At 37.0% G+C, this 14989-nt stretch overlaps 1 protein-coding gene across 3 annotated transcripts in view; it reads left to right on the top strand.

Annotated features, from left to right (window-relative positions):
* Positions 1–14989, top strand: part of LOC123868648 (homeotic protein antennapedia) — a 283074-nt gene that overhangs the window by 116832 nt on the left and 151253 nt on the right. For 2 of the 3 annotated variants that reach the window (XM_045911180.1, XM_045911179.1), the window contains exon 2: positions 9–55. The exons of the other annotated variant lie outside the window; for it this stretch is intronic. The gene's annotated coding sequence lies outside the window, so the exon portion shown is untranslated. The remainder of the gene's footprint in view (positions 1–8; positions 56–14989) is intronic. 3 annotated transcript variants of the gene reach the window in all.

A 14989-nucleotide genomic window follows, 5' to 3' on the forward strand; every position in this document is an offset into this window, starting at 1 on the left:
CTTTTCAGGTAATATTTGGTGGTACCACATTTCAAAGTCATTTAACGTGTTATAGGTAAGTTCAACTAAGTAATAAAATTGTTTTATTCTTCCAGTTTTATCTTAAAGCTTATATATTAAATAAGATTTACGACATCTAAAACTTATGTTAATATTTATGACGTAGGAAACTTGTATTTTGCACTTGGCATCATAAAAACGGAACCATTAAAATGTTATTATGCAAAAAACTGTGGAATAAGACAGAGCAAAACTAAATTCAGCAAAGGATACGTCATTCTGGTCAAAGTCAAAGGCTAAATTAGCTTTTATCGGTTGGATCTAGTGTGCAGGCAGGCTTCGGCTGCTGCTGGATATTCTACAAAGCTAAGCAAATTCCTTCCTATTTGTTGCCAAATAGTACCTACTCGTAGTTTGTCGCAAGCATGATTAATATTTGGTACAAAGATAAGTAGCTATATTTCAGACATGAATATGGGCTACTTTTATTCCGAAAAGTCAGAGAGTTCCCACGGGATTTTTAAAAAACTGAAACTTACGTGGATGAAGTTACGGGCTTCATTTAGTCTAAATATGTAAAAGAAAAAGACTGACCGACTGAGTTATCTGTCAACGCACAGTTCAAACTATGGACGGATCGGGCTTAAATTTGGCATGCAGATAGCCTATTATGACGTAGACATCTGCTGAGAAAGAATTTTTGAAAATTCAACCCCTAAGGGGGTAAAAAAGGGCCTTAAAATTTGTGTAGTTCACGTGGACAATGTCGCAAGCATAAACTAGTTTTATATAAAGCTGGAAAACTGCATTTTAAACCGCAATTTAACTCTGTTGTCTGTAAAAGGAAGCTCCGAGTGACGCGGACGTGCGAATGGCGGGTGTTGCTAGCACGTCCGTCGGCCACTATGCAAATTATCGTTTCATTAAACACGGGCTTTCACGTTAGATTGACGTTTGGGAACCGTCCGCGTCACCTCGCACACATTCCGCTTCTAGATTATTCCACACTCAATATTCCAGTTTAGATGATTACCTATTCCTTACCTAACTTGATACTTAAAGTTGTACAGTGTCCACTCGCGGACCTTACGATTCCAGAAGCCATCGGTTTTTGCATCCATTTGATGCCAGCCATTCTGTTGATGTCATCGCTCCATGAACCGCCAAGAGGTGACCCTATACTCAGGCGTTTGCTGAGACGCGGTCTCTACTCGCGGACCTTGCGATTCCTGCTGGAATAGGTATTATACCCGGTACGGTATAGAAATTATATCCGTCCCAGAGGTATTTTTTTTTAATTTATAGACTAGCACTTGGCTGCAATCAGACCTGCTGGCAAATGATGATGCATCCTAAAATGAAGCGCGCTTGTCTAGAAGATTTTTTATCACACGCGCTTGACTATAGTCATATCCCATGGAAACAATGATAGGATCTAGGTTGGAGCACGTTTGCCTAGAAGATACCAATTCACATTTGCCTTGTTATTTAAGCTACACGTGGCAGGAAACACGGGTGCCGGAAGGACGCTCCAAACTTACTGGTTCGGATCTGTAGCGTTTCGTGCGAGTAGATTGGATGTTAACCAAATAATATAAAGACGGCAAAGCTCATGGTTTCTCGCTGTTCTATGGAAGAATGCTGAAGGCAGAACAAAATAGTGAAGTTTCTATAAGCACACTCACTGAGGGTGTTCAGGAACTTCACAATTTTTGTCTTATGAGGTTAGAAACATGAGTGTGGCACGCATCTTTTCCTTTCATAGCATCTTTTAAGTTAAGCATATAGGTAATGGGGGTCGGCCAACGCTGAACTTTCTGGTGCGAGGTTGCCGTTCTAGCCCTTGGGATACCAACGCCTATGGGTTTTTCAAACTATGTGTTCTGCCCATTGCCACTCCAACTTTACAGCCCATTGAGTTATGTCGGTTACTTTGGTTTACCCCATTTCTGATTTTCTTTTCATCATGGTCATCTGATTTGATTTTCATCACATACAGGTTTCTGTACGTGATGAAAATCAGATCAGAGAGAGTTTTACAGGCGTAGCTCTCTCCACTATTCGCTGAATTACTCTGAGTTTGCTTATAAGCCTCAGATTACGAACATTTAACAAAAATAAAAATAAATCTCTAAAACAAAATAAACATAGGTACTTAGTGTAAATAAACTTCCTGTTACAAGAGAGCATGAGCTCGTACCTATACAGTATGCACTGACGAGTGACGTGAAAACACCATGAGTATTCACCGCGCCACGTTTTGCTATGCAAATTATTGCTTCATTACAACACCTCGACGAGCTTTCGCGTTAGATTGACATTGTTGCGACACTCACCTTCACTTGATATGGTAGGTACAGCGCAAACTTTCAGCAAGACTGTTTTGTCATAAACTAATTAGTATCAACTTTAAGATTAGTGTTTTACATATTTACTAGGTTAGACTAACTCTGTATTACCTATATACACAACTTCAGGATTAATTTAATTTTGTGTTCCTATTCTTGATTGGCTAGATTTTTGATCCTCTATGATGGCTGCCTTCCTTGTGCACTCATGTAAAGGAGCGATCATCGCAACCCTCACTTGGTCTATCCATTTTGAAGGCGTTCTTCCACTTCATGCTCTGGTGCCCTCTTCTTTGAACTATTAGATATTCGATATTTTGATCAATAAAAGTGAGATAATGCGAGTCCATACAGTAGAAAATATTACGCTGCTTGATGCCGAGTTCTTTAAGAATGGTTTGTTGGTCTGAAATTCCGTTTAAAATACTCTCAACATTATTCTTCAGAACCACATTTTGAGAGCGTCCTTTTTTTCTCCAGAGTCCACGTCTCCGAAGTGTAGGTATATGAAGAGCATAAATGCTTACTAGACCGGGTCTTAGAGGTTTTGGTAATATTTTGGAGAGGAATGAAGATGCATAGTTAAGCGTGCCACACCACTGAAGTGACGATCAAGATCGCGCTAACAAAATCGTAACGACAAAGGAAAAAAGATTTTGAATATACCTACTTATAAGAATTGACTCATATACGAATCCGAGTACATATCCGAGTACATCATGAATGTTACGTACCTAAACCTAAAGTGAGCAATTTCTTAAGACCAGTGAGGTACTACTTACTATTCCATTGTCTTGAGTTCTTTTTCTATCAAATACGTTCCAACTTGTCTTATGTCTGCAGAGCCGACATCTCGTCCATCTCCGAAGGATTTGCACCGGATGCGTTTGATTGGCGTCCCTTCAATTTATTTTAAAAGGCGTTTGCTGGCTTTAACTTGAATTCTTCGATTGATAGAACAAACGAGTGATATGGACTTGCAAGAAAGCTGTTAAATGGTTAGCTTGTATGTATAAGCTAAATAGTTGAGAGAGATCTAACACGCTCTCGTTTCTTCAGAGTTACTTACCTAAACTGAAACGATGGAGATTGTTTGTATAGGTAGACCATATTAAAATTTTCACTAAACGATTTCCGTGTGGATATAGGTTTTGTAAGAATCCCGTGGGAACTTTTGATTTTTCGGAAGTAAAAATGGCTTATGTCCGTCCTCTATACCGAATATCATCAAAATCAATGAAGCGGATGGGCTGTGAAAAGGCAACAGACAGACAGATATACTTTCACATTAATACATACTAATATTAGCGTGGATATACTCACCTTTTTTATAATTAGTGTGAGAATAGATTTATTCAGTTACTGTGTAGGTAGGTCACCTGCTCTGAATAGGAAAGTTTATCATTGCGGTTTATACAATTAGGTACCTACCTACTATGCAAGTTACTCTTATATTCGAAAAAGTTAGATAGATACGAAAAAGCACGAGGCATCAGATTTTTTTAATACTCTATTCATCCTAATAATATTCTAAAAAATTCACTACATCATTGTCATGTAGGAAACTTTCACAGACTGGTTTTGTTTTAGATCTTTTTTGCCACTTTTTGGTTCTCTAATGGTAATTAACAGGGCTCTCTCCGTCACTCGTTTTCACTCGTTTCATACAATCGTAGTTCCAATTTCATTTGAATATTAAGCAAGCAAAGTCCATGAAATTTTGCAGACATATTCTAGAAACTAATATCTATATTATTATGCTAATGTATAACTAAATAAAATCACGACTTTGAATTTTTATAACAACGGTTGCTTCATAATAGATTAGGGTTCTTTTATCCTAATTAAGTACAATTAAGTTTTTGTAATAATTGTTATGACTATGAATATTGAAACATAGACTGATAATAATAATATGGGTCCCATAGTCTCCTTGATTTTTTAAGATTAGACTTAATTTTGCAGGATTTGCTAGACGTTCTTTTCTGGTTCTGATTTGACAGTTATTCTTAAAATAATTAGAACAGAAACATAGATTTCTATGTCTTTACTCAGTAGTCTTTTGGAGGAAAGTAGAGTTCAATGGTGTGCATGGTTTACCTACTTAAAAACAGTAAGACTTTCAAGGCAAGAGTAATAAATCAGTAAGCAGAGGCATCTTATAGAAAAGCAAGAATAAACCCATCGTAACCGAATCATCACTTTCTAGTGTAAGAAATTTCTAGCAAAGTGATTCCCACTATAAATCTAGTAAGTTGTGAAAGGTAAGCGTGAGGTGATAATAAATAAATTTGCAGTGTCAATAACATCTGATACAATGTAAGTTTATTATCAGTCATAAAATGTAGCACGTTATGGTCTACATCACCACTGGACTCCTAATTCCATAGCAAGGTAAGTACACACCTAGCCGCGTACCATGTAACGTATCTGATACTGTATCGAGTGAGTACGAACCACTTGCACGTGGAGCGTAGTAAGTTCGCAGTGACCCGCCGAATTCTAAATTTCAAATCTTGGAACTTCGGGGCAAAGTTACCAGTCTATCGGTATTCTACAGGATATATTTCGAACACAAGAACTCTTTAACCTAATTTCTCCTTCACCTTTCTACCATCTTACTGCAAGGCATCGTCAAGGTCTGCATCCGTAGTTGAAATTCCTCGGACACGTAGGAAGCGATTCGCTTCCCCGTTTCTTATCCGAACGTCTAGGATATGGAACGCCCTTCCATCATCAGTTTTCCCTTCCACTTTTAATATGGGTACCTTCAAGTCAAGAGTAAATGGGCAACTTCTTGGTAAGCGCGCTCCATCTTAGGCTGCATCATCACTTGCTAGCAGGTCTTATTGTAGCCAAGCGCTAGTCTATAAATTAAAAAACAAGCTGGATACGCGGTGAACGTGGACGAGCCGTAACCACTTGCAGGTTGATACAGTATCACATACGTTACATGCTACACGGCTAGGTGAGTACCCTGCTTATGTTGCTACTTAGCATTCATGACCCAAAAGTCGTAAAATTTTTGCCACTCACTCTTCGCACAGTAAACATTTAGTTCGTATGCAGATTTTTAGACTTCCTCTACATAGTTTTTTCATAATGAATTTATATTAAAATATGTATTTATCTACTAGCTGGTGTCCGCGACTTCGTCCGAGTGAATTTAGGTTTTAAAAAAATCTCGTGGGAACTCTTTGATTTTTCCGGAATCAATGTCGCCCTCCACGTATTTAACATAACATTTATACAAACAATCACAATTTTTGCATTTTATAATATGGATAATGATAAAGGGTAATTTTACTTTAAAGAAAGTAATCTGAATCCATCTTGGATGGCATCCGCGAATCTCCGTGGCAATAACTTTACCTACTTTAGTACTTACCTAACAATATTGCATTTTAAACGCCCACCGACAAAGGTTTTAGTCTAAATTCAAAACATAGCACATAGGCCCGTAGCAAATATGAGTAGAATTGTAAGGAGTAGAAAGTTTTGGTAAGTGCCTACTTACCACTATAGAACATCTTGACAACAACAACAGGTGATCTTGTTTAATTCAAGTTTGTATTCCAAGTGATATAGTAAAGAGAGTACCGCGTGCTTCTTAAACGGTGGAAACCCATTTTTTTTTAATTTATTGCAAATATCTTAAAAAGTCTCAGAATAATTTGTTTTTTTAATTGGTTCATAAGTTAAAGCTTTGATGTTGAAAATATTATAAGCTTTTTTGATACAGAAAGATAAAATTAATGTGTATTTCTGAAGAAAATTGATATTAAGTATGTATTTGAAAGCCACTGAACAGCAATAACACCAACATTATTTTTGGAAGCATTTACTTTTTGGGAGGCATTAAACAAATGTTCAGATTTTTCTTTTTAGAATTAGATGATCTTACCTAGGACATAGTTACAAAGTTAGAATAACTGAATCCAACACGAAGCTTAGGTAGATAGATTATGCCATAGAGAAAATATAAAATATCGAAAAAATAACTGCGAAATAAACCATTAAAGTCCATTAAAACGCTATCGATTATCTTATCCAAGTCATGTCGTGTTGACGGCGCGAGATAGCGTAGCTGCCCGTATAGTTAGTCTTTATAACAGTTGAAGGAACAATATTGAAAATAGCTAATCACCGGTGCATAGGCGCGTCGGGGAACCAATCGTAATGGCGCGAGAGTGCATGTCCGCGATCGCTCCTACGATAGCATTGTGCGGCGTGCGCAAGCGCCGATCGCGTCGGCGATTGGGGCGCCCTGTCGCTTACGTGTCGCCTCTCGCCCCTATCGCACCCTACATCGCACGCAAATTATAATCGATACCATTATTGTAATATCCGACTAACATTTGCAACACTATTGTTCCTTTTCACCTCTTCTTTTCGTCGAACGAAAGGCTGGGCTTTAAATTGCTTTTCTTAGCGATAGGGTTGTATTGTAAATTATTGCTATTTAAGTTTCTTTCCTCTCCTTACTCTACACATCTCACATTACACCCATCTGCTTTATTTTAAATCAATATTGATATCTTTTGTAATAACCACTCGAAAGTGATTTTTTGAAAGCGATTAATAGGTGTTTCATGAAAGTATGAATAAGTAAATCAATAAAAAGCAAATATTAGGTATAGGTACTCAGTACCTATTTATGGTTTTAATACTCCGTAGGTAGGTACATGGTGTAGGCACTTATCTGGTGCCTAGCTTTGGCCAAAATTATCCAGGTCAGTATTTATAAAATTAAGCGACAATTAAGTAGAAATGTTTCGCGCATTACAATCACGTACATTACATTCGCTACCGACATTAGCGTATTATTTATTCGATTGAGTTGAAACATTGTACATTTGTTGTTGGCACTTACACGAAGCTTTCTGACGTAGAATATGCCTACTATAAAAAGTACCTTCAAAATAGGTGGCATGCGCGTCGCTTTGCAACACATGCCAGAGAAATTTTTCGCGGTTCATTAGCGAGTAATTCTGACAAACAGTCGTATCTCCGATGCCCAATTTAAGTAACTGTCGCGTCAACACGTACTTAACGGCTGACTTGTAAACAAAAAACTATGTATTTCTTACCATGCCTATACAATTCCAAGTAACCTTTTTAAGTAAGCAGTTTTTGGCGCGGCGCGTATACGCATGGCCGAGAATTATGATTTAATAGCAATAAGATGCCAGCTCTTATAGTCATTACGCTTAAAATATTGTAATTGGGTAATTTGTCCGATTTTTATCTTTTCAATTACATACATACGAGTACGCAGTTTTATTTTATTAAATAACTGTCGGACATGCTTATTGTGAGCTTGAGTATTTGCGATCATGATTTTATTCACAACCGTCGAGATTTTTTTTTATATCTACAAGTCTAGTTCTGAAATAGTAGGCCTGAATAAAAAATAATATTTGCTAGATTATTCGAGGAGGCATATTATTATAAATTGAATACTTGAAAAGAGCAACCGCCGAGTTTCTTGCTGGTTCTTCTCGGTAGGAACGGCATTCCGAACCAGTGGTAGATTATTTTGACGATTCAAAAGCACTTGTAAAAGTTTAATTGAATAAAAATATTTTGTTTTTTTTTGAGGCCTGATTTATGATTAGATTATTCGAGTTATGGGAAATTAATAACAAATAGATATATTCGATCTCGAACACGCACCTCAAAATTTTCGGCGTTAAATTTTACTAGATGATGCTCGCGACTTCGTCTGTGTGGATTTAGGTTTTCAAAAATCCCGTGGGAACTCTTCGATTTTGCGGGATAAAAAGAAGCACAAGCCCTTCCTCGAGCTACAAGCTTTCTCCGTACCAAATGTCGAAAGCGGTTGAACAGTTTGGCCGTAAAAAGCTAGCAAACTGACTGACACACATTTTCGTGTTAATAATATTAGTGTGGATCTTAGCTTAAAACTCTACGCGTCATTAATTTATATTTCTTACGTCATTAATAGATATTTATTATAAAACTAGCTGATGCCCGCAGCTTCGCCCGCGTGGACTTAGATTTTTAGAAATCCCGTGGAAACCCTTTGATTTTCCGGGATAAAAAATATCTCTGTTCCAAATTTCAGCCAAATCTGTCCAGTAGTTTTTGCGTGAAGGAGTAACAAACACACACACACACACACACACACACACACACACACACACACACACACACACACACACACACACATACACACACACGCACACGCACACACATACACAAACTTTCGCCTTTATAATATTAAGTGTGAAGTGTGATGAAAACTTCATCGTTGCGGCCATGATTAATTTTTTCTGTTCCCAATAAGTACGAGAAATGGGCGTGCGCAGGCCGCCTGTCGTCATAAATCGTGCCACTTGCAAATATATTGTTTCATCTCATAAATACAGTTAAGGTACGTTTCCACTGGTCATTAAAATCAATTTACAAAGAAGTTAATTTTAAGTTATAGGTTATGACTCGTATTACCTATATATTTTTATTGATAGGTATACCTACTGAAAGACGTGTGCCATGCCAAAATGACACATGTATTTTTTCTGCCGATTCGAAGGGCCCCACCGAAGTACCTACCGGGAATTAAAATTGGCACTTTGTGGTATCAAATCTCAAATGGTATCCATGTTGACACTAAGTGAATAGACCTATTTCATAACTAGTAGGTATGCTCAAATGACACTCACTGCTAGTATCAGCGCTAATATGGCAAAAAGCAAGATTTTTCAAAAACAAGCCATCCAGCGCAGGTCCAGCATACTTGTTTTAAGTAGTAGAGGTCGGCGTTAGATGCCTAATAATTATAATTATATGATAAAATTTATACTTAAATAAAATAAAAATTATCAGATAAATGTTAAAACAAATACAAATATTAAAATTCAAAAAACCAGCAAATCCATCCAGATTTGCGTAGGTATATCAGGTAATAGCATTATATTAAATTTTTAATAACTATGTAATTAATAATAATAATAATTGGTGATGGATTAAAAAGCCCATCTCATGATAAGGATGATCGTAAGATGATAGAGATGGTGCACCGATAGGAACATAATTATTTACATCTAGACGTGATATTATATACATAACTACCTTTATGGTATATGTATATGGTAACTATTTTATTTATTAATGGTAGGTAAAAATTACACACACCTATTCTAGAACATACTGTTACATATTCACACACACATTGATTTATCATCAAAGACTGATAGAATGTAAAAAAAATGAAGAGCTCAAGAAAACGTACCTTAAACTGTACAAGCCTTTATTCTGATACTAAATACAGTCTCAATCAGAGTTTACCATATAAGTAGAATGCGAGCGAACTGATTTTATCATTAAAGTATGACATTATGATGTTTTGACACGGAATACGATGTTTTCGAAACAATTACAATGCTTTTATCGGAATTACATTCTTCGAATGCTTTTCAAGTGTAATACAAGTGTAAATTAAAAATTTATAACACCCCCGACAAGTAAAGGTTACAGTAACTAGAAAAAAGCTGACAACTTTCAAACGGCTGAACCGATTTTCTTGGATGATAGCTAAGAACACTCTCGATTAAGTCACATTTCAAACAAAAAAAACTAAATTAAAATCGGTTCGTTCGTTTAGGCGCTACGATGCCACAGACAGATACACAGATACACAGATACACAGATACACACGTCAAACTTATAGCACCCCTCTTTTTGGGTCGGGGGTTAAAAATGAGTGACATCATTTTGTCTGCTATTCTTTAATGTTACCCATCGACTTTATTTAGTTTTATATTTTAAGTATATAAGTATTTTAAGTTTACTAAATGATATTGAGCTTACCTAGGTACTTGTTGTATTGATTTTATGCAAAATCAATTTGACCATGGCTATGTTTAACATTTATTATACCAAGATAACTCCTTCCATTATAGGATTAATAGAAAGAGGTCACGACCCTCAGTAATGAGGAATACGACTACAGAGAGAGATGTTTAACGTGTTGATCATAAATAACAAACGCTGTAGCATGGCCAATTACTTCCTAATCGCATGGAATCAATATTAGAACGTGTGATCAGCTTTCTAATATTACCAATTAGAGAAGTCTAGATAATTAATTAAATTTCCAAACAAACAGGTGAAAGTTCCTACAAACAAGGTTACGGTGCTAGGGCATCACGCGAGACACAACAGCTGTTACGTAAAAGAGCGTTTAACGGCTTCAAGCTATAAATTGACACGATATAAGGTCAGGGTCCCCATATAAACGTTCAGTGCTCGATGCACTACACCGCAAAGTGGTCATTCGTTTCAAATAAATTACCATGTAATGGCACGTTAATTTGCATACTCTGTTCAACGTAGCCGCAATCTCGGCAATGAAAAAACGACTTTATCTTTTCAGAATTAAAACATCTTTCTCATGAATGGTTGGGTTTCATTCAATAGCTCTAATAGCGGCGCTGCAGTCGCGGATATTTCAGGAACTACGAGCTTTTTTGGAAGTTCATGCGCCATCCCAAAGATGGCGCTAGTAGCTCGTAACAAAATGGTTCGTATTTAAGTTCAGGGGTGACTTTTGGGGTGGAATTGTTCGGTCTCATTTTAAGTGGCAGGGGTTGGTTTGTATTTTGCTAGGAGTTTCTTTCTAGTTTACAGAGATGGCGCACAACGTTGAAATTGAAACAAAAATAAAGTTTGGAATTGGTAGTGACATTAGATAAATTGGTTACAACTTACAAGTTGCAACTGCAAACTAACGAACAAATAATACAAAGTTCGTTTTCTTGATTAATATTATAAAGAAAACACTGTCAATATTTTAAAACAATTTTTATAAAATTGTACCTCTTTACAATCTTAGAGAAAAAAGTTGTGGCGATCTTTTGTGACATCTTATCAACCACCTATCTACGTGTTTTGTACAGTCAAGTTCTACTAGTGTTTAGAAAGAGCGAGAACATTATTATTTTGATCAATAAACCCGTCACGTACGTGTAATAAAACTGAACAAACAATTTGTCAGTTCCAGTTTATCAGTACTCAAAACACCGACTCCAAACTATGCGCCCACTGCCGTGGCGGTTTAGAAACGGCCCCATTATTCTAATTCCGATAATAAAAGTGAAAGCTCCAAACTTCATGCAAATTGCCGATTTCTGTAAACATACCTGACTTCTCTACTTGTTTTTGTTGCATAATCGGTGACAATGCGTCGTAAATTACGAATCCCGCGGGAGTCGAACGGATTCCCTTTTGTTACGTTTTAATATTGTTTGACAATTGTTTTTGACTTACCTGTTGTAGAGACGAGAATGTAAATGAAAGGATTTTTTTTATTAACACCGGTAGCAGTTGCGTGGAAGTTTCTGAATAGGATTATGTATATGTAGTTGAGAGCAAAATAGGATTATTAAGTTTGTGATACTAATTAAGTAGGTATAAGTAATAGGTACTCTTAAACTATTAAGTGGAAAACTCATTGAAAGCGTCTACCTTGGTCTCCATTGAAGTGAATCAATCATAAATGAACTGGATTTATAATAATATAGGTAGGTAAGTAATATTTAAGGAAAATTCAATTGGCTTGTTTGGCGGGTGTCAAAATATTCTAAATAAACTTTAGAGTGAACAGAAAACTGATAAGGAGTTTGATAACGTCGCATAGAAAATATGGCATAGAAAATCATTAAGTATAAAAGATTTGAAGTTTTAATGCTTCAGCTTTTTTTGAAATTTAAGAAATACGTTGCTTCAATTACTTATTCATAATACTTAGGAGTTTTTAAATAAATAGACATCTTCCTCTTACGGTATTTCATATCTTTCCAATAGTCCCTATCTTATTCGTATCTACGCTTGCATAAAAGAAAATCTCGCCTGTTCTCTTGACATGGTCTCGCAACCCGGGTTGAAGATCAGATCTCGAAATCTTAATCAGGTAAATTTAGCCAGTTACCTACCTACGTATGTACCAAAACAAAGCCCAACGACGACCGCCACAAACAATTACACCCCTACCATAAATACGAAGACAATTCAAGCATACATCCGAGAAATTTAGACGTCGTCGTGCGCTAAGCAAACATATGATTTATCCCCGAACATGCCCGTTGACGTTTCCACGCCATAAATCGCGCCCTCTACTTGAACGGACATCGAGGCTTTATGAAGAGGACTCGAATATCATACGTATACATGTAAGTCGTGCACCAAGTGATTATGTAGGACACTATTCACAATATAGTAGGTACCCTAGGCTCTTTTCGCACTGTCCATCGGCGTCTGTGTTTCCTGCCTCGTACAACCTAGCCTTCTAAGTATGACTGAATAGGCATCTGTTAGGCAAGCGTGAATCCAACCTAGACCTCATCTTTGTTTTTTTAAGCGTAATTTTGCCGCCATTGTGCTTGATCCAAGCCTAAGTATCACGCAATCAAAAAATTCCTGATCCGAATTCTCGAGAATTCTCGATTCTAAGTTACCGTAGTTTATTTACCTATTTATTTTTATTTATTCAGATACAAGTTAGCCCTTGACTGGAATCTCACCTGGTGGTAAGTGATGATGCAGTTTAAGATGGAAGCGGGCTAACCCGGAACATTTTCCGAAGCCGTGAAACGAAATTCTTTCGGATTGAGAATTCTTCAGATTCGGATCGGATGCAGTGCTTAAAGAGCCTTAGCACGACGTGACTCGAAGGTACTTGTTGCTAGTAACTAGATTTGTCATTATCACACGTTGCAATAAAGTTTAAGGTATCTTAAACCTTGACTTCAATCAAAGGTTGCTGGTTTATTGTGATAAGTTACCTGTGCATGCATTGTGTTTTCTCTGTCACTTCTATTATTGTTTTCATTCAAAGAGACTTCTGTCTATTAATAACTTAAAATCAAAATCAACGGAAAAAAGCAGACTGTAATTTAGATGATCAGTTTGTACCTAAGTACCGTATACCTACCGTAGGATCTATACATAGGTACAACCATACATAGTTTGCATAGTAAGAACCTACATCACACATACCGTCACAGGCCGGCCCGCCCGGGTACCCGGGTATAAATCTGGAGTATCCGGATGGTGGTGTAACCACACCGGTAGTGCCGTCGATTATTCACCAATATCGAATTTTGGTATCTCTTGCTTCCAATCTTTGACTCCGAAATCGAGATTTATGTTCTAATACCAGCTTATTAGATAGGTCGAACAAAATATCTTACTCGTAGTATCTTTAGATATTTTTCTATTTCCACTCCACTCACACACATTTACGGCCGTATTCACAAACGTTACTATGAGGTCTCACAGTAAGCTCGAACGCATAGTGTAGGTTCCACCAATCGGATCATTGTAAATTGACGTGATACAGTCATCTGATTGGTGAAACGGACATTGTGCGTTCGAGCGCACTATGAGACCTCACAGTAACGTTTGTGAATACGGGTGTTAGTCTGCTAATTTACACTGGGCCAGCGCAGCGTGGCATATTATACCTACCTATCTATGAGAAGGGTTTAAGCTACTATCTGTATCTATATAGATACAGATAGTAGCTTAAACCCTTCTCATTCTGAAATGAATATCCTTGCTCAGTAGTGGGCCGGCGATGGGTTAATGTTGATGTACCTACCTATGCATATTATGGTAACTGATAGGCAAATGTATCTAAGATATTTAGCTAGATTCTACTCTTTTAATGTAATTATAACGACATCTTTTGTAAGACATTACTCACTTACCTATCTCTTTAAGAAATGGGTTACAAGAATCTTCCTAGCACAACTGAACCTCAAAACAAAATTCTTTACCTTTTTCAGGGTGCGTAGTGTACGTAATGGATCTAAATAATTAAAAAAACCAAGATGGCGAATTTCATTACGGCCACCATGGAAATTAAAAATAAATAAAATGTACGACTAAATGTACCCCTACTTTCATAATATTGGGAAAGAGCTTTACCAAAAATTCAGGTTAAAACACCAATCCCAAATCACCGGAGCTAATACGGCAGGCCTATAATAAATCAGCTTGCCATTTTTGTTTTCAACGCACCGATAACTCTTTTGTCATAGGGTGATTGATGTAGGAGGCAATGGAGTTATTTATACTGTCGTATTTTCTTTGGAAGAAAATTTCCTTTCTGTTCGGTTCATGGGTCAGTGATCAGATTCGGCGCTGCCACCGAAGGTTACGTCATGGTTTAGGTAAAAAAGGTGGCAAAGTAAATGCTAGTAATATTTACCCACATTATAAATGAGAAAGTGCCTTAATCATGTCGCAAAGGAGCAACAGATCGACGTGATTTTTGCATGAGTATACCTAGTTTAAAACCTGGAGAGTGACATACTTAGGCTATTTATGTAAGTACTTTTAATCCAGGAAAAAAGAGAATGTAGGTACCTACTCAAACGCTGGATGGAACATTTTAATAGGGTGTATGTAGCATCGTTGGTTACAATTTGGAAAAGTTAAGGGGATAGGTCAACCCATCCCGTTAACAAATTTTCTACTAGGTAATAGGTACAACTACCAATAACTCTACGAATAAATATTATAAGGTAAGTTACCTACCTATTAAGGTGGCACTGCATTTCTTGAAGCTTAAGAGGGCTCTCTCCGTTACTCGTTTCATACAATCGTAGTTCCAA

This window comes from Maniola jurtina, chromosome 10, assembly GCF_905333055.1.
Source record: "Maniola jurtina chromosome 10, ilManJurt1.1, whole genome shotgun sequence".
NCBI lineage: Eukaryota > Metazoa > Arthropoda > Insecta > Lepidoptera > Nymphalidae > Maniola > Maniola jurtina.